Source organism: Siphateles boraxobius, unplaced genomic scaffold (genome assembly GCF_051911475.1).
Source record: "Siphateles boraxobius isolate OS27281-9 unplaced genomic scaffold, OSU_SipBor_1 13, whole genome shotgun sequence".
In the NCBI taxonomy this organism is placed as follows: domain Eukaryota; kingdom Metazoa; phylum Chordata; class Actinopteri; order Cypriniformes; family Leuciscidae; genus Siphateles; species Siphateles boraxobius.
Genome location: NW_027508733.1, coordinates 26,077,376 through 26,096,511, shown reverse-complemented (window position 1 = coordinate 26,096,511; position 19,136 = coordinate 26,077,376). Strand labels below are relative to the sequence as shown.

At 39.4% G+C, this 19,136-nt stretch overlaps 1 protein-coding gene and 1 long non-coding RNA gene across 6 annotated transcripts in view; both read right to left on the bottom strand.

Annotated features, from left to right (window-relative positions):
• The window catches only part of LOC143736164 (CD276 antigen homolog), a 686,062-nt gene that overhangs the window by 493,833 nt on the left and 173,093 nt on the right, over positions 1-19,136 (bottom strand). The window contains exon 1 of one of the 5 annotated variants that reach the window (XR_013203366.1): positions 6,137-6,204. The exons of the other annotated variants lie outside the window; for them this stretch is intronic. The gene's annotated coding sequence lies outside the window, so the exon portion shown is untranslated. Of the gene's footprint in view, positions 1-6,136; positions 6,205-19,136 lie in introns of those variants that run through there. 5 annotated transcript variants of the gene reach the window in all.
• LOC143736190 (uncharacterized) lies at positions 2,268-2,758 on the bottom strand. Its single transcript, XR_013203391.1, has 2 exons — positions 2,656-2,758; positions 2,268-2,428 (listed from the first exon to the last, which is right to left on the bottom strand). It is a non-coding gene; the product is annotated as an uncharacterized LOC143736190 (long non-coding RNA).

Below are 19,136 nucleotides of genomic sequence, written 5' to 3'. Positions count from 1 at the left end.
TTGTCAATGCGACAGAATTGTCAATAGTGATACTTCAATAGATGAAATTTGACTTAATGTGATTGTAAATGTTAAAATAGTAATTTTATAAAGTCTAAATAGTAATTTTGTCACACTACTCAAGTATAATTCATATTTTAAACAGCAGGGGGCAGTAAAATACTACTTATTGGCTTAATATGCCATTATATTCATTTAATTTTCTAATTTTTAACTGTTATAGAGGTAAATTTTGTCAGATCTGTCTGAAATTTTTCATGATTGTTTGGAGTCATATGGCACATGTTCTGACTTGTTTTTAAGAAGATCTGAGCATTCATTGAAGAGATATAAGCTTTTGGGGACACTAGGTCATGGCTATATTGTGAAGTGACCCTATTATAGCCATCCAAATGAAGTTGTTCAACTTTTTCTGATAATTATTGATCTAGAGAGTCCAGAGAATTGTACTGCACTGGTTTTGAACATTATAATATGAACATTACATGATAATAAATGCAAAACACCATTTACAGCAAATACAGGCAATTTGCCATAGGAAATACATTGTTTCAGAGCTTTTTAACAGTTATAGCGCCACCTATGCTCCGATCTCCATAAAATGTGGCATGCTTTTTAAGGATGTTATGTCACATATGCTCACCAATTTTTGTGAAGTTCTGAGTTTTCGTATAGGATTTATAGGCTTTTGACTATATATGGCCACGCCCATTTTAAAAATGACCCTGTTATAGCCAACCAAATGCCAAATTTCAACTTTTTTTTGATAATTATTGATCTAGAGAGTCCAGAGAATTGTCCTAATTTGTAATTGTCCTAATTGTAAATTTATGATTTATAGGCTTTTGAGTGTATTTTGACACGCCCCCTTTTCTAAACGACCCTGTTACAGTGAACCAAAGGGCAAAGTTCAACTTTTTTTTGATAATTATTGATCTAGAGAGTCCAAGCTTGATTCCAAGTTAAACGGTCGAGGAGTTATGAGCAATTTAGTACTTTTGGTTGCTGTAGCGCCACCTATGGGCCAATCGGGGTCATACTCTGATAGGTTCTCCCCAAACTGAGGCCCTACCACCTGGCCAGGTTTCAAGTCTCTAGGCCTTACGGTTTGGGCTGCACGATGCGTTTTAGGTTTTTTTTTTTTTTTTCAAATAGCAATTACAATAGGTTTTCAGCACTTCGTGCTTGAACACCTAATAATAGGCGACCTTTTTGACAGTTATAGCGCCACCTATGGTCCGATCTCCATGAAACTCTGCATGCTTCTTCACCATGTCATGACACATGTGCTCATCAGTTTTTGTGAAGTTCTGAGTTTTTATTTATGATTTATAGGCTTTTGAGTGTATTTTGACACGCCCCCTTTTCTAAACGACCCTGTTACAGTGAACTAATAAACAAGTTTGATCAAAGGCATAAAAGTACACAATGATTTGTTTTGTTGTTATTCAGGATTGATATTACTGTCCTGTCTCACTAGTTACTCTTATCATGACAGGAACTCACAACCCTGACAGCCAGGTTTACACTTCTCTTCTTTTCACATATTCTATTGTATTGCATTATAGCATTTCGTAGTGTGTTTTGTAGTATATGGTCAAAATAATTAACACCTATTGACATCACACTGTTTCTGAAATACACGGAGGCATTCAGTTTGATTATTCTTCAATAGTTTGCACAGGTTTGTCCTGATGCCAGTATCTTATGTGTTACATTGACTAATAAGGAGTTGTGTTGACGTGGAAACTCTGATCATCAGGATGTTTGTCATACACACACATGGGAAAAGCCCAATCCCATGTGTGTATTGTGATGTTCTGATGCTGAGATACAGCTGGAGCTCTTAGAGGACATTCAAACCCTCACGGGTCCCTCAAAGAGTCCCAGTGCACTGCCCTAAACACACACACACACACACACACACACACACACACACACACACACACACACACACACACACACACACACACACACACACACACACACACACACACACACACACACACACACACACACACACACACATCTACAGGAACAGGTTAGTTGTGATGAGGAGACACTGATGTTCAGATACTGAGATTTATCTAAATGTGTGAACCAAACTAAACTCATATACCAATGATGTGCTGTGTTTTTTTGTGTGTGTGTGGTTTCTTTAAACCAGAAACCACATTTCTGCTTTCACACTTTGGATAAAAGCATCATCCAAATGAATAAATGCAAAACATTTAGTATTATCAATATCCAAACGATTGAGACAGATGCATTATTTCATCAAAACAATTTATTGGGTCTTGAAAATCATAAGATCATGCAAATACAATGAAACTATGCTCCATGTTTCCTCTGTTTTTACAAGAGAATATGTTAAACACTTCACAGTTACTGCAAATAAAGCAATATTTTCAACATGAATGTCAAAGGCCTCATTATGCTTCCTCATTATGCGTCAACTCCACGGCGTAGCTACGCCGTCACTCCTACGGCGTCGTGGCTGTTTTATGTTTCTGCGTCAGGTTGAGTCGCATCGCAGCCCTTGTGCCTCGACGCGTAGTTACAATTTTTTGGAGGTGCACGTCGAGCTACGGCGGGTTCGTCGATTCGACGCAGAAGCATAAAACAGGCTTAAGGCAGCGACATATTGACACTCACTTGTCTTTTAACCAAAAATGTACTTTTTCAAGATCTCGTTCTGTTAATAAGAATGCAGTGCATAAGGCAAGAATACAACAGTACAAAACACTGTCTTGTGCTTCAAAAACTAATTGTAACTTATAAATTGGAAAGATAAGGCAAAGTTATTTATAGCACACTTTATACACTGACAAGTACAAGCACTTTACTTACAAGTGACAATCATAAAGGGTACAAAATATAAATACAGTCATTAATGCAAGAATACGTAACGTTTGGTCCTTCAGTTGCAGAATAAAATACTTGTGGAGGAACATTCAGTTCTGGTAAATATAAGAGTTTCGAGTCGCTCCACTTTTCATGAATGCTGTTGTGGCAGCAAAACTGAAAGCATCACCCTCCTCCACTGACTCTGTGTTTAGCGCTAAAGCTCATGCAGTTTCTGCTGTTACAGATTTAGTTGAGTCACGTACCAAATGCTTTATCTTTATTATCAGCTATTACTGGTTCATGTGTTCAAGCTCATTATCGCCTGAACCCATGTCGTGTCTGTCTGTCATACGACTGCTTGAGTTCTGTCTTATCCGACAAGCTACAATTAAACCTATAACTATAACTGTAACTATAATTACAGATGCAATGCAAACCCAGAGCAAAAGTGATGATGTTTCCACACTGTCCGGTTCTGTTTCTCCTTGGTTTTCTTGTTCAGTCGATATGGGCACGCCTTTTCCTGTAAAAAGTATAACAGAAAATTTTACCTCACAGTGATAAAGATAACAGATCCATCTATAATGTATGTACAGAAGCATTCAGATTCAAACATCACTAGTGAACATCAAATAAATGATCAACTTCTTGCAGTATTTAGATTTTAAAGCAAACCAATATAATTAAATTTAAAACTTCATGCCCTGATCTACTAGTTTCACACACCGTTGATGATCAGCTGTACATTACGATGTTCAGATGAGTGTGTGATGAGGCAGAAGTATTTCCCTGCATCGCCATAAATAAGTTTGTTGAGTTTGATGGAGAAGTTTCCTCTCTCATACTCCTCTGGAAAAGTTTCAGTTCTGTTTTTATAATCTGGATTCTGTTTCTCTAGCGAATTACTGCTGGGAATTATATCACACACAATCTTGCCATTGTGTCTCCAAAACACATTAATGTCTTGAGGTTTATGATCTTCTTCAGTGGAAGAACACGGCATGAGAACAGAACCACCAATAACCGCCTCTACTGTTTCCTGCAGAAACACTGAAACAACAGACACTTTCATTGTAAATGTCCTTTAACAGTCAGAGGCATTCATTTATCTTTCAAATGTAGTTTGTTTAGTTGCTTACCTTTGTTTATCAGCACCGCAAACACACAGATGAAACCACAACTGCAGAAACAGAAAAAAATCTAATATTTAACTTCCTGTGGTTCAACTTGAATAGCACGGTACAAACACTTAAGTCATGAGTTTGAGTCCCACATAACACACACACAATCAATGTAAGATGGTAAGATAGGATATAGTGTCCCTCCATGCTTAGTTGTATTACTGATCACAGATGTCTCTCAATTCATCTCTAAATGTGTTACAAACTGACAGTAAATGTTTTACAAACTGGCAGTAAATGTTTTTAAGGGGGAAACTTTACCCTTCTGATCCTGTTGGTAAAACCTTGAATTCACTACAAATCAAACTATTATCAAATGAAACTCCCTGCACACCAGTTCAAAAATGTGCTAATGCTAACGTTAACTGTTAACCACTTAATCAAAATAATAGTTACAACAGATAAGCTATGGAATACAAACTTTATAATCATTAATTAACAATTTAATGTTTAATCTTAAAAGATTCCAATTAAAATATTTCCTTTTTAATTCTAGTGTAAAGCAAACATTTAACAACCAAAGCACGGCAGGCCAAACACAAACAAGAGCAACAAGCTACATCAGGCCTTCAGTGTTGATGTGTACGACACGTGTGTCCAAACAGCGTTTCATTATGCATTTAACAAACATACCTGATTATCATGACGCCCTAATATTATCAATAAATGTTTTATTTGACTCTATTGCATAAAAATACGTTTTTAATTTGGGTGAAATACTACTTTTTCACCATAAAGTATCGTAACTCTTCAGCTTCCGTAAACTCCATGCGTTCTACGTATGACATCAGACGTAAGTGACGTCAACAGAAATCACGTGAGCGGATCAGACAGGCGCAGATATTCGTTCATTTTAATTTTACTCCGGTAGGCTATAATCAACACTCCTGCTGATTCTCTGCTGAATTTTCACCATTATTAATATCATAATGTTTCTGATCTTAGTCATTGAATCTTTAATCATCTGTCTGTCATATGCACATATTATTCATCAATAAAACGACAAAAGCTTTTTATTTCATATTTATATTTGTTGTTTATTTTACTTTAAAAGCATTTTACTGATCATTTTCATTGGTTAGACTAGACTGTAAAAAAATCCTCCAGTTTAGCTCCAGTTTTACAGGATGCCGACCTTATATTTCATTAAGTGATATAATGTTAATATATCTACTTTAACTTTCAAAATTTGCCTTTACTTTAAAATGTAATAATAACCACCATAATAATACAGGAGGCACAATAGAAATAGCCTATTAATTAAACATGATTAATACTCATAAAGACTGTGCACAGGGTCAAACACAAATACAAAACACTATCAGAGTAACACACAACACTAAAATCATGCAATAAACATTAACTAAATTACATCAAAAGTCACTCAAAACACACCAATGAACATTACTGATAATAATTATTTATTTAAAAAAATATGTGTGATGTGTAATGACTTCAATGTCCTTTTACTGCCTACATTATCTGATAATTCATAGTTTTTACTTGCCAAAACCCTACATTTATTTCAAAATTAAATTACATGATGTTTAGAAACATTTGCAGTTGTTTTATACCATGTATAGTAAACCAATAACATGTTTTAACTTTAGTATACCAAATATTGTGTACAAAATATTGTGCTAGTTTCACTGAAAAATAATCAAGTTTGACGTATAATAATACAAATAAGCTGGTGTTTTCAGCAGGATGTTATTCTCGTTCTTCTGTCTGATGTGTGTTTGATCCAGTAAGTGAAATGAACAGCAGTAAATGAGTAAATGTTCTCAGACTTACATGAGTATCTGAGTGAAGCTTCTTTCTTAAACTCCTCTGAGAAAACACTGTGTTCTGGATCCTGATCCTCAAGTGAAACATTTCTCTGAATGATGTCTTATATATTCCTGCTGTCACTGAGTCTTAATAACACTCATGTCAACAGCAGGACACGATCGCAGAATTTCCAGCAACTAACAAATAACATCCTCATTCTGACCTACAGAGAAAAATGAAAGAGAGAGAATTGAAATTAACAAGGAAATGCAGCCCGGCTTTTAAAAATGGTTTTCAAAAATGAATTAACAAATTAATCTTCTACAACCAGATATTACCTGTTTCTTTTTCATTTCTGTTCTCAGTCCAGAAAGATCTTTCTCACAGTTTCTCTCTCTTGCTTTCATCCTGACAGACTGAAGAAGAACTGAGAGATTGAGGCTGATATTCTCTGATGATCTGATGGGAGGAGGAAGAGACTGATGGGAGGAGGAAGAGACTGATGGGAGGAGAAAGAGACTGATGGGAGGAGAAAGAGACTGATGGGAGGAGGAAGAGACTGATGGGAGGAGAAAGAGACTGATGGGAGGAGGAAGAGACTGATGGGAGGAGGAAGAGACTGATGGGAGGAGGAAGAGACTGATGGGAGGAGAAAGAGACTGATGGGAGGAGAAAGAGACTGATGGGAGGAGAAAGAGACTGATGGGAGAAGGAATAGACGGATGGGAGGAGGAAGAGACTGATGGGAGGAGGAAGAGACTGATAGAAGGAGGAAGAGACTGATGGGAGGAGGAAGAGACGGATGGGAGGAGGAAGAGACGGATGGGAGGAGGAAGAGACTGATGGGAGGAGGAAGAGACTGATGGGAGGAGAAAGAGACTGATGGGAGGAGGAAGAGACTGATGGGAGGAGAAAGAGACTGATGGGAGGAGAAAGAGACTGATGGGAGGAGGAATAGACGGATGGGAGGAGGAAGAGACTGATGGGAGGAGGAAGAGACTGATAGAAGGAGGAAGAGACTGATGGGAGGAGGAAGAGACGGATGGGAGGAGGAAGAGACGGATGGGAGGAGGAAGAGACTGATGGGAGGAGGAAGAGACGGATGGGAGGAGGAAGAGACGGATGGGAGGAGGAAGAGACGGATGGGAGGAGGAAGAGACTGATGGGAGGAGGAAGAGACTGATGGGAGGAGAAAGAGACTGATGGGAGGAGGAAGAGACTGATGGGAGGAGAAAGAGACTGATGGGAGGAGAAAGAGACTGATGGGAGGAGGAATAGACGGATGGGAGGAGGAAGAGACTGATGGGAGGAGGAAGAGACTGATAGAAGGAGGAAGAGACTGATGGGAGGAGGAAGAGACGGATGGGAGGAGGAAGAGACGGATGGGAGGAGGAAGAGACTGATGGGAGGAGGAAGAGACGGATGGGAGGAGGAAGAGACGGATGGGAGGAAGAAAGAGACTGATGGGAGGAGAAAGAGACTGATGGGAGGAGGAAGAGACGGATGGGAGGAGGAAGAGACGGATGGGAGGAGGAAGAGACTGATGGGAGGAGAAAGAGACTGATGGGAGGAGAAAGAGACTGATGGGAGGAGGAAGAGACTGATGGGAGGAGGAATAGACGGATGGGAGGAGGAAGAGACGGATGGGAGGAGAAAGAGACTGATAGAAGGAGGAAGAGACTGATGGGAGGAGGAAGAGACGGATGGGAGGAGGAAGAGACGGATGGGAGGAGGAAGAGACTGATGGGAGGAGGAAGAGACTGATGGGAGGAGAAAGAGACTGATGGGAGGAGGAAGAGACTGATGGGAGGAGAAAGAGACTGATGGGAGGAGAAAGAGACTGATGGGAGGAGGAATAGACGGATGGGAGGAGGAAGAGACTGATGGGAGGAGGAAGAGACTGATAGAAGGAGGAAGAGACTGATGGGAGGAGGAAGAGACGGATGGGAGGAGGAAGAGACGGATGGGAGGAGGAAGAGACTGATGGGAGGAGGAAGAGACGGATGGGAGGAGGAAGAGACGGATGGGAGGAAGAAAGAGACTGATGGGAGGAGAAAGAGACTGATGGGAGGAGGAAGAGACGGATGGGAGGAGGAAGAGACTGATGGGAGGAGGAAGAGACTGATGGGAGGAGGAAGAGACTGATGGGAGGTGAAAGAGACTGATGGGAGGAGGAAGAGACTGATGGGAGGAGGAAGAGACTGATGGGAGGTGAAAGAGACTGATGGGAGGAGGAAGAGACTGATGGGAGGAGAAAGAGACTGATGGGAGGAGAAAGAGACTGATGGGAGGAGGAAGAGACTGATGGGAGGAGGAAGAGACTGATGGGAGGTGAAAGAGACTGATGGGAGGAGGAAGAGACTGATGGGAGGAGAAAGAGACTGATGGGAGGAGAAAGAGACTGATGGGAGGAGGAAGAGACTGATGGGAGGAGGAAGAGACTGATGGGAGGAGAAAGAGACTGATGGGAGGAGAAAGAGACTGATGGGAGGAGGAAGAGACTGATGGGAGGAGGAAGAGACTGATGGGAGGAGGAAGAGACTGATGGGAGGAGAGAGAGACTGATGGGAGGAGGAAGAGACTGATGGGAGGAGGAAGAGACTGATGGGAGGAGGAAGAGACTGATGGGAGGAGAGAGAGACTGATGGGAGGAGGAAGAGACTGATGGGAGAAGAAAGAGACTGATGGGAGGAGGAAGAGACTGATGGGAGGAGGAAGAGACTGATGGGAGGTGAAAGAGACTGATGGGAGGAGAAAGAGACTGATGGGAGGAGGAAGAGACTGATGGGAGGAGGAAGAAACTGATGGGAGGAGGAAGAGACTGATGGGAGGTGAAAGAGACTGATGGGAGGAGGAAGAGACTGATGGGAGGAGGAAGAGACTGATGGGAGGAGGAAGAGACTGATGGGAGGAGAAACTAGAGTACAAGTACGTTTTGTTTGTTCATCTAAATAAAGAGAGAGAAAGCAAAAGTTCACAGTCTTGCAATGAATTTGTCTTTCAAGCGCTGTGCATTAGCATACAGTATCAGCATGTAGGTTCAGTTGCGTGTTGCTTGTTTTAATTCAGTTGCACTTTTTTAATTCATTGACACACGTACATTTCTTTTGTTTTGCTGTATACATCTATTCTTTATGTTATTAAAATGTTAATAGATTCAAGATTCGAGTGGCTTTATTGTAATGGTAAAAAGCTTTATATTACCAAAGCATTAATAACATTCAATCACATATTTACACACAATTAAAACAAATTTGATAAAATAATAACGATGAGACAGAAAAATACACTGATTTGTTTTATTTAAATCTTATTCAGTGTTGATGTTATTGTCCTCTTTTGTGATGGCCATGTATTGTATGATTAGCATTTTGTTTTGTTTGTATCACAGCATATTGTTCTGTCTTAGTATTTGGACAAAATGCTTTTGATGCCTATAATCATCAAACTGTTTCTGAAATACACAGAGACATTCAGTTTGATTTCTTCAATAGTTTGCACTGGTTTGATCTGATGTCAGTATCTGATGAGTTTATTTTGAGTTTAATAAGCTTGATGCACATCAAGCAGCACTTCACATCATGGGACAACACAGGACTACAGTGTGTGATATGTTTCCTCTGCTGCCCTCAAGAGGCTGCCATTATTATTTCTCCACCATATAAACCTAATGAATCCCTCTGATACAATTCAAAATAACTTTTTAATGTAGGCCTATTCAGGGGTTGGATATGATGATGAGACAGTGGTGTTCAGAATGTGCACACCAATTAACTTTTAGCAGATGTGCTGTTTATGCATGTATGCATAATGTATGTATGTGTGTATATGAAACTGTAAAACTATGTAAGAGTAGTGTTTGGGGTAACTCATTAAAAGTAACCTGAGTTATGTAATCAGATTACTTTTTCAAGTAACTAGTAAAGTAATGCATTACTTTTAAATTTTACAGCAAAATATATGAGTTACTTTTTCAAATAAGTAACAAAATTTACTTTTCCCATTTATTGTCTGATATTCTCCTGTCCCCATGAGACAAATTGAAGTGCAGAGGCGTTGTGTGTAATGTGAGCATGCATTTATTCATCTCACATCTCAAGATTCAATATTTCTTAAAATTAATAAATCAGTGAAATTCAGAATCAGAATACTTTGCAAAAACCTCTAATAACTAAATATGTTAAATAAAACATAAATTTCTATGCATTTAATCTCACTTTATTGACCAATGTAAACCATAAACATTTTGATTTTATTGGTATTAATATATAAAATATATAATTCAAATTACAAGTGATGGGAGAAACTAAGCTTTTCGTAACTTTGAACCAATGGAACCAATTTATTCGCAAAATGATTCACTGTTTTGAAGCGCTAGAATCGCCACACGCTGGTGTAACGGTAAGAACAGTGTAAATGCATCAAAAACTCAACCCAAACATGTTTAAAAACACCTTTTACAAACCAATTGCAAGTTTTATTGAAAGTGTAATCAATTAAATGCCATTCATAAATCATCTAATCCCATTAAATATGAAGTGTCATTATAATATGTCTCATTTTATTAAATTGTAGGGCATGTTTAATGGAGTTAAATTGTAGGGCATGTTTAATGGAGTTAAATTGTAGGGCATGTTTAATGGAGTTAAATTGTAGGGCATGTTTAATGGAGTTAAATTGTAGGGCATGTTTAATGGAGTTAAATTGTAGCGCATGTTTAATGGAGTTAAATTGTAGGGCATGTTTGGAGTGCTTGGTTAATCAACCCAATTGGAGGCTATTCAAGTCAAGTCAACTTTAATACAGCGTGATACCAGCGTGCTGAACATCGGATTCATCACGCTGGTATGGAGCCGAAGCTGGCAATAGGATCTGTGTGGAGGACTTGTCTGGTTCTTGTGGTCTCAGCTGAGGATCTGTGGCGATGTCATGTTACAAGGCCTTCACAGGGGATTGACTAGTAAACACAGTCTCTGCTGAGTTTTGGTCGTGTCTAGGTGCAGATCCACCAACTGATCTGGATATGGACCGGAACCGGCTGACTACGGTAACCTCGGGATAAGGATGAGACAGACAGTCTAATATTAGCGTAGATACCATTCTCCTTATGATGTGACAACTACATTCGTCCTCTGGGACGGAAATGCAGCTTTTTTCTACCTTTTGACCAGAAGATGTCATTAGTGTGCATGAGTTGAAAAGCTTTGAGCAATGAACTCTTTTTCGGCACAATTAGGTGAAAGCAAAGCCTTTCTACAGAGAGCCTGGCCACTCCCTATTAAGTCCTATTGTACCGAATTTTGGTTGTAGTTCCACCAGAGTTCCACTGGGGGGCGATCGTCCGAGTGCAAAATGAATGGGAGTCTATGGGGCTAGACGGCTAAATTTGTCTCTTTCACCCGATTGCCGTTGAGAAATCTCAGATTTGAATGTAGGTTTTGCAAGTTCAACATGGGTTATAGGTCGAAAGTTGAATGAACGAGTACTTATGTCCTTTTGATTTCTTAGATTCTGAAAAACTACATTGTTGACATCTGTGTCCATGTGTGCCGCTAACTGAAACACACGTTCTGTCAGAGCGTCCAAACGAAAAATAATAAAGTCAATACTTATAACGTTAGCATTGTTTTCAAAAACAGTTGCTAAATGCCTCAGCTCACTGACAAACTTCATCGTAGGTAGTCATCTTTGTTGTGACTGTGGCCGGTGGCATGTAGATTTAGATTTAGATGCACTAAAATGCTAACCAACCAATGGGCAGAAGTTGACCCCTTAAGACACAGCCCCTCCTCATTTGCATAATGAGGCAGAAATATAAAAACGACAGGCAGAAATAAATAGCATTGAAGAAATAAATAGGGTAAAAAAATACAAAGGAAGAATAAAAACAAGAATATTATAACATGCACATAAATAAATAGGGTAATTATTACAAAGGTCAATAAATAAAGAAGCTAATTAAGAGATATATACATTTATGTCTCACTGTATAATTTAATTTCTACCTACATTTATTTGTTTATTGTATTTTTTGGGGCAATTAATTGTATGCTTATTTATTTATTGAGCATTTATTTATTTCTGTAGTATATTTTTAAATATGGTAGAGCTGGTCCTCCATAGTACGGTCAAGTGTGAGATAAGATGTAAGTAGCTAAACTTAACATTTCATATTTGACATTTTTTTTAGATCATAAATGTTAAATGAATGACAAAAAAATAATCAGGCACACTAATATAAGCCGTTTTCATCATGTTAGGCTCAAGATTAATAATGAATGTGTACATATTGAGAATAAAATACAAATTGTAGCCTTTAGTAAATTAAAAAAGCTCAGCTTTAGGAGGGGAAGAGAAAGGGGTGAAGAGACTGAGAAAAAAAGAAAGAGTGATGGAGATGAGGAGAGAGCAGGTATTGACAAATAATCTGCTGCCCACTGACATGGTTTTAAAGTTAATTATTTTCCTTTTTTTGGTCTTAAAAACGTCTTGAAATACACAAATAAAAAATGTGAACCCCCTACCAACCTCAAATTTAGGACCTCTTTGATTATACAGCCCTGTCTACGGCCCTGTATTAGGCATAAGATCAATAATGAATGTGTAGCCTACATATTGTGAATGCATTTAATATACCTAATTACCTAGCTTTAGTAGCTTTCAGCAAAACAAACGCGTCTGAGAAAATGATACATAGGCAAAATCAACCTATCAGTTGACTCTGTTTACTTACTTTCTTCACTGACAGACAAAAATGAAAAGCCTATATCAGTCAAAGCTCAGCTTTAGGAGGGGAAGAGATAGGGCAAGATAAAAACAAAGAGAAAAAGAGTGTGATGCTGATAAGGAGAGAAAAATAATCAGCTGCCCACTGACATGGTTTTAAAGCTGTTATCCAATTTTTTTGGCCTTCAAAACATCTTAAAATATGTAGATCAGAGAAATCAAAATTTTCTCGGGGAAACACAGAACCCCCCTATCTGCCCTACCTCACATTTGGGACCACAGTGATTATAAAACCCTGCCTTTGCATGACAATGAAACTGGTTAATAGTGTATGGCAAGCCGTTTTAACTTTTATTCATTTCCAGGATATGAATTCTTGATATCAACAATTCAATTTTAACTAGTTAAAATTATAGTAATTGATATCAGGAATTAGATTTATACTAGTAACAATGACAATTTTTGATATCAGAAATTACATTTCCACTAGTAACAATGCTAATTCTTGATATCAACAATCACATTTTTACTAATTAAAATGCTCATTCTAGATATCAAGAATTGTATTTCAACTAGTAAAAACTATAATTCTTGATATCTGTAATTGTATTTTCACTAGTGAAATGTCACCATAGGCTGCCATTCAAAATCAATTGTTGATATCAATAATTGATTTCTGACTAGTTGCAATTCCAATTTCACATATCAGAAATACAATTCTTACTAGTAAACACCTTTATTTTTGATATCAAGAATTCAATTGTCACTAGTTGAAATGTCTATTCTTGATATCAACAATTGAATTGCTACTAGTAACAATGTTCATTTTTGATATCAATAATTCCATTTTCACTAGTGACTATGTTAATTTCTGATATCATGAATGTGATTGTTACTAGTAAGAGAGCCATTTTAGATATCTGAAATAATATTGATATCAGAAATACATTTTCAGATATCAAAATTGAAAGTTTTTACTAGTAGCAATTAAATTGTTGATATCAAGAATAGACATTTCAACTAGTGACAATTGAATTATTGATATCAGGAATTCACATTCTTACTAGTAACAATGTAATTTTTGATATGAAAAATTATATTTCTACTAGTAAGAAATCAATTGTTGATATCAAGAATCTAATTGTTGATATCAACAATTAATTTTGAATGGCAGCCTATGGTGACATTTCACTAGTGAAAATACAATTACAGATATCAAGAATTCAATTGTTGATATCAAGAATCTAATTGTTGATATCAAGAATTAAATTGTTGATATCAATAATTAAATTGTTGATATCAAAAATGTAATTGTTGATATCAAAAATGTAATTGTTGATATCAAAAATTGAATTGTTGATATCAAGAATTCATATCCTGGAAATGAATAAAAGTTAAAACGGCTTGCCATAAATAGTGAGCATTAGATCCTAAACTAAAGTGTAACCTTTTGTAATATTTTTAAAAAAAATCATACCCTCATTGGTGGCTTAGCCCACCTAAAATGAAAATCCTAGTGACTCCCCTGGGCAGTATCAATGTTAATAATAGATGCCAAAGCAGACTTTCTTGATGTTTAGACCAGGTGTCATGGATAGCTCTGAGACTAGGTGAGATCAAAGAGCAGCTTTATTGGAAAATCCAGAATCGTAGTCATGCCAGGCAAAGGGTCAAAAACACTTGCAAAAAATCCACAAAAGACAAGGGAGAGTGCTCATGAATGCCATCTGACAATTACAAAACCTCGATGAGAAATAACAGAGAGAACATGGTATAAGTAGGGTGAGACAAACAATGTAATGACAAACAGGTGAATGCAATAATTCATGATGAGTCCGGGCAAAGGATTATGGGGACTGGCTGAGTTCATGGCTGAGTGGCAAAGATCAGAGAAGGAGTGCCATCTAGTGGTCAAACAGGGCACACCAGCTGACTGTGAAACCAGGGGTCAAAAATGTGAAAATTGTGAAATGTGAAAATGTTATTCCTGAGACTGAGAACGAAAGTTGGTCAGTATCAGAGGAGAAGGTGCTGACTTTAAGGATAAATTGGACCTGGATCCCCCCAATACCATTGGGATAGAATAATGTCCATGAGTTGGAAAAAGTTTTAAAGCAGCAGATGAAACCTCGAGTAGACCTTGACCTCGACCAATAATGGCGAGTATAAAGTTTAAGGCCCAGGATTGGCTAATGCGAAAAAGTTGGAAGGTTCAAAATTGTTAATAAACAATAACAATAACAATAAACAAACTGTTTTACAGAGAAGGAACTGATTCCTAAAATGAAAGCTGCAAGAGAAAGAGGGAACATTGCTTTTTTTTAAAGATATGACAAAGCTTATTGTTTATAAACGCCATTAACCTGTTAAGCTGCAAGCCCACTTTTGAAAAATCCCCAGAAATGACATACCCAAACTGAAACAGATACAGTTCATGAACCCTTTGCACTAAAAGCACAAGTATGATCTCATTTGAAAGCTGACACCTGGTAGTTTATTGTAAATGTAGAATTAATTATTGTCATAATGAATTTTTTTTTAAAAATAGCTTCAAAGTTTTGTAAAGTTATTAGAAATTTATTTTTATGAAACATCTTCATGAAAATAAAATTGAAGTTGGCCCTGGAGCAATCTAGAAATGCACTGCAGCTAAAGCCATATGTGTGACCATTTTATATTTAAAATCTGAAAATGATAAGTCTAAAACTCTGTATTTAGTTAAATGTTTTTCAAGATCATGTCAAAATACTTTATTTTGATTAGACTCTAAAATGCAAACTGATGTTTAGTCATCTTCTGAGTCATCTATTCAGTCTATTGTCTCTATTGAATGGAAAGATTTGAAGCGTTGACAAGGATAAGATGTAAAACTAAGGTGGGATATATATGTTATATCTGATGGCGGTTTTATTTTAAAATTGCTCATTTTAATATTTGTAGTTTGAGGAACAAAGTGGATGAAATTACTGATTTATTGTTGTCAAATACAATGGGGTGGTGATGGCGCAGTGGATAAGACACATGCCTTTGGTGTGAGAGACCCGGTTTTGAATCCACTGTGAGACACCATTGTGTCCCTGAGCAAGACACTTAACCCCTAGTTGCTCCAGAGGCATGCGACCTCTGACATATATAGCAATTGTAAGTCGCTTTGGATAAAAGCGTCAGCTAAATGTAAATACAATTTTTTAAAAATTTCGATATCTGAAACCCATCTGGATCAAACATTTGAGGATGAAGCTGTGTCCATATAATCTATATAGAAATGACAGAAATAAGCATGGGGAAGGTTTTTATGTTCAATACCATATTTCAGTAAAAGTAAGGGATAATATCATGCGTAATGAAGTTGAGGTATTATGGCTTCAAGTCAAACTACCCTATATTAAATCAATTTTAGTGGGCAGCATTAAAGGGGCATTCGGCAACTATTTCAACTTAATGAAACCGTTTAGAAATCATTTGGATGGTTTAATTACCTGATCCGGTGAAAATGGGGATTTTGTTAAATTTCTTTGTCTGTATGCTAATGAGTGTTTTACCTCAGACATAGCAATCAAGCTCAGAGTGGCAGTACTGAAGCTTTGAGGCCACATTGACAGCTTTTGGTGAGTCCAAACTAAACGCAAGAGGTTTGTGAAAATGCCTTTTCAATGTAACGGGGCATTTAGCCCGTCTTGTAGGGGAAATTTGTTAGTGCTGCCCTAGAAGACTGAATAACGTAAGCATCTTAATCACCGCTTTCAGTGCTTTTAGTCTCGTTACACACTAAATGTATGTATGTTGTGTCCTACTTTATTGAGATGCACACTACAGACCGTCAAGGGTAAGCTTCAGTTTGAGTAATGTCACAAGATCGCTACCTGAAGTAAAAGTACATGTGAGACACAGTCTAATGTTGTCTTGACGTAGCGTGCATTGAAATTAACCTGAGATTGCATAGTTGAATCACTCAAGCTCAATGAAATGTCCCAAAAAATGTAATGTATCAAAAATTAATCAAAAACGAAATGAATCAAACTGAGATGAATCAAAATGAAATGTACCAACTGAGATGTATTAAACTGAGATGTCGTTGGATGGCAGGGTGACAAAATAGTCTGAAAGTCAAATCTTATCAAAACTATGTTCAGCACCAACTGCAAATACAGCAGTTCCCATCTCACGTGCGACGACACGTGCAGAACACTCAAATACGCGTGTCCAGTCTGGTTGAATCGTTAGTTAAGGTATTCAGATTTTGTCTCCTTCAGCGAACTCTACTCTTCGCTGATCTCTGGAAGCATTCGCCGCCGTCGAAAAGCCTTCAACGGGAAAAACCACCTGCTTTGAAGTTCTGAGGACGTCGGCTTCCTGGTTTCGGGACGCCGCCTTCAGCCTGCTGTTCAGCTGTGCCATCTGTCTGCGCAGCGCCACAAACCTGGCTCTGCGGGCCACAAAGTCTACAGCCCAGGCGATCGGATGGAGCATGGCGAGCTTGACGGTGCTTGACAGGCATGACCGATATGAAGGATGCAGACAGGCCGGCCTTTCTGAACTCCCCTATCTCCACCACCGGTCTGTTCGGCCCTGCAGTCATGGAGTTTGCTAAACGCTACACAGAGGCTCAGAAAGCATCACTAGCTATGCATCACTTCCTCCCGAAGCGTTCAAGCTCTGCTTCGAGCCGCCCTAAAAAGGCGCCACTGCCTCAGCATGTGAAACCAGCCCCTCCAATCTCTCAACCACGCCCAGCGACTGAAGTCCGTCAATGGTCACGCTCTGCAAGGCAACATTTCCCTGAGAGACGGGGACCCCGAGCCAGGATTGTGTTGGACCCCCAGCCTCGGAAGCCTTTCTAGCTACAGGAAGGAAGATGGAGATCTTGAGTCCCACCGAGCCCTGACCAATCTCCAAAGTTGTTGCATACATACCCCAGCTCCCTCCTTTCAGGCGACTGGAAATGTAAATGTCTCAGAAAAAGGGCCTGTATCGAAACACGCTCTTCTGCAAACAAACGCCGTTTTTACACAATTCACTGATAAAGGGTGCACCCGCTGTAATGTGCGCACCCCAGAACATGAGCGCCCACATAGTGGCGCGAACATTAAACAGCTGAGCGGCCAGGTCCCTATTACACAGTGGCTCGTCCCTAGTTTTCATTCAACCCCTAGCTATGCACGCCGAGGCCAGGCAGGCCATCCCCGATAAATCAGAATGGGTGTTGAACATAATAAAATGAGGCTACTCGCTACAGTTTGCTGTACAGTTTACCCCCTGCGCTTTTCAGCTGTGGTCAAGACGACAGTGAGAAGAGGCGTGGCTCACGTTCTTCGCACCGAAGTGTCAAAACTGTTAGAGAAGGGAGTTGTGGAAACAGTCCCACTATCACAAAACGAGTCAGGCTTTTACAGTCGTTACTTCCTCGTCCCAAAGAAGGATGGTGGTCTCAGACCCATCCTAGACCTCAGACACCTGAACAAAGCGCTTATGACGTGACCGTTCAGAATGCTATTGCCCCATCACAGGCCATTTCTCCGATTCGCCTTCGAGGGGCAGGATTACCAGTACACAGTACCACCGTTCGGCTTATCATTGGCACCTTGTACTTTCACAAAGTGCCTGGACACAGCACTTACCCCCCTGAGACAGCGGGGAGTGCGAGTGTTGAATTACCTCGACGATTGGCTGATTATAGCTCAATCAGAGGAACAGTTGATTATTCACAGATCCTGGCTCCTCAGCCATATAGAAAGCCATAGAAAGCCTGGGACTCAGGATCAACGTTTCCAAGCGCACATTGTCTCCCAGCCAGAGTATCTCTTTCCTGGGTACAGTGATAGACTCTATACAAATGAAAGCGTACCTCACATCAGAGCGCGCGCTCACTATTCAGCGCCTAGCGGCATCTTTCAGAGCAGGCACCTGCGTGCATCTCAAGAGATTTCAGAGGATGTTGGGTCTTATGTCCTCAGCATCATCAGTACTCCAGCTCGGACTACTGCACATGCGTCCTCGCCAGCGCTGGCTAAAACCATGTGTACCAACTCACACATGGTCATCTGCCCACTTACAAATCAGAGCGAACCATGGCTGTATCAGAGCCTTGGCTCCCTGGAAAGCCGACGACATCAGTCAGGAGTGAGTATGGGTGTGGTTACGAGGAGAAAGGTGATCTCGACAGATGCCACCAATCTAGGTTGGGGGGCCCTTTACGAGGGCAGGCCCGTCTCTGGCCTATGTTCAAGCCTGGAGAAGCGCCTACATATAAAATGTCTAGAGATGAGAGCAGTTGATTTATCGCTGAAAGATTTTTTACCATACTTAAAAGGCCACCATGTCCTGATCCAGTCGGACAACATGGCAGTGGTGTCCTATATAAATCACCAAAGCGGGCTCAGGTCAAACAACCTGCACAGTATTGCGTAACTCGTGCTTTGATCAGGGGATCACTTCAGTCGACTTAACCTGAATACCTTTAGCTGAATGGGCCAATATAAATGCTTAGATCAAGCCCATTCTGGCGGGCCCTGACGCCCTAGGGCGCGAAGCAGCCTGATTGTTTCCGCGTCTGCGCTGCCTTGCCATAGGTTCGTGCAGTTGTCGCAGCACAGCCTATGACCGTGCTAGCCG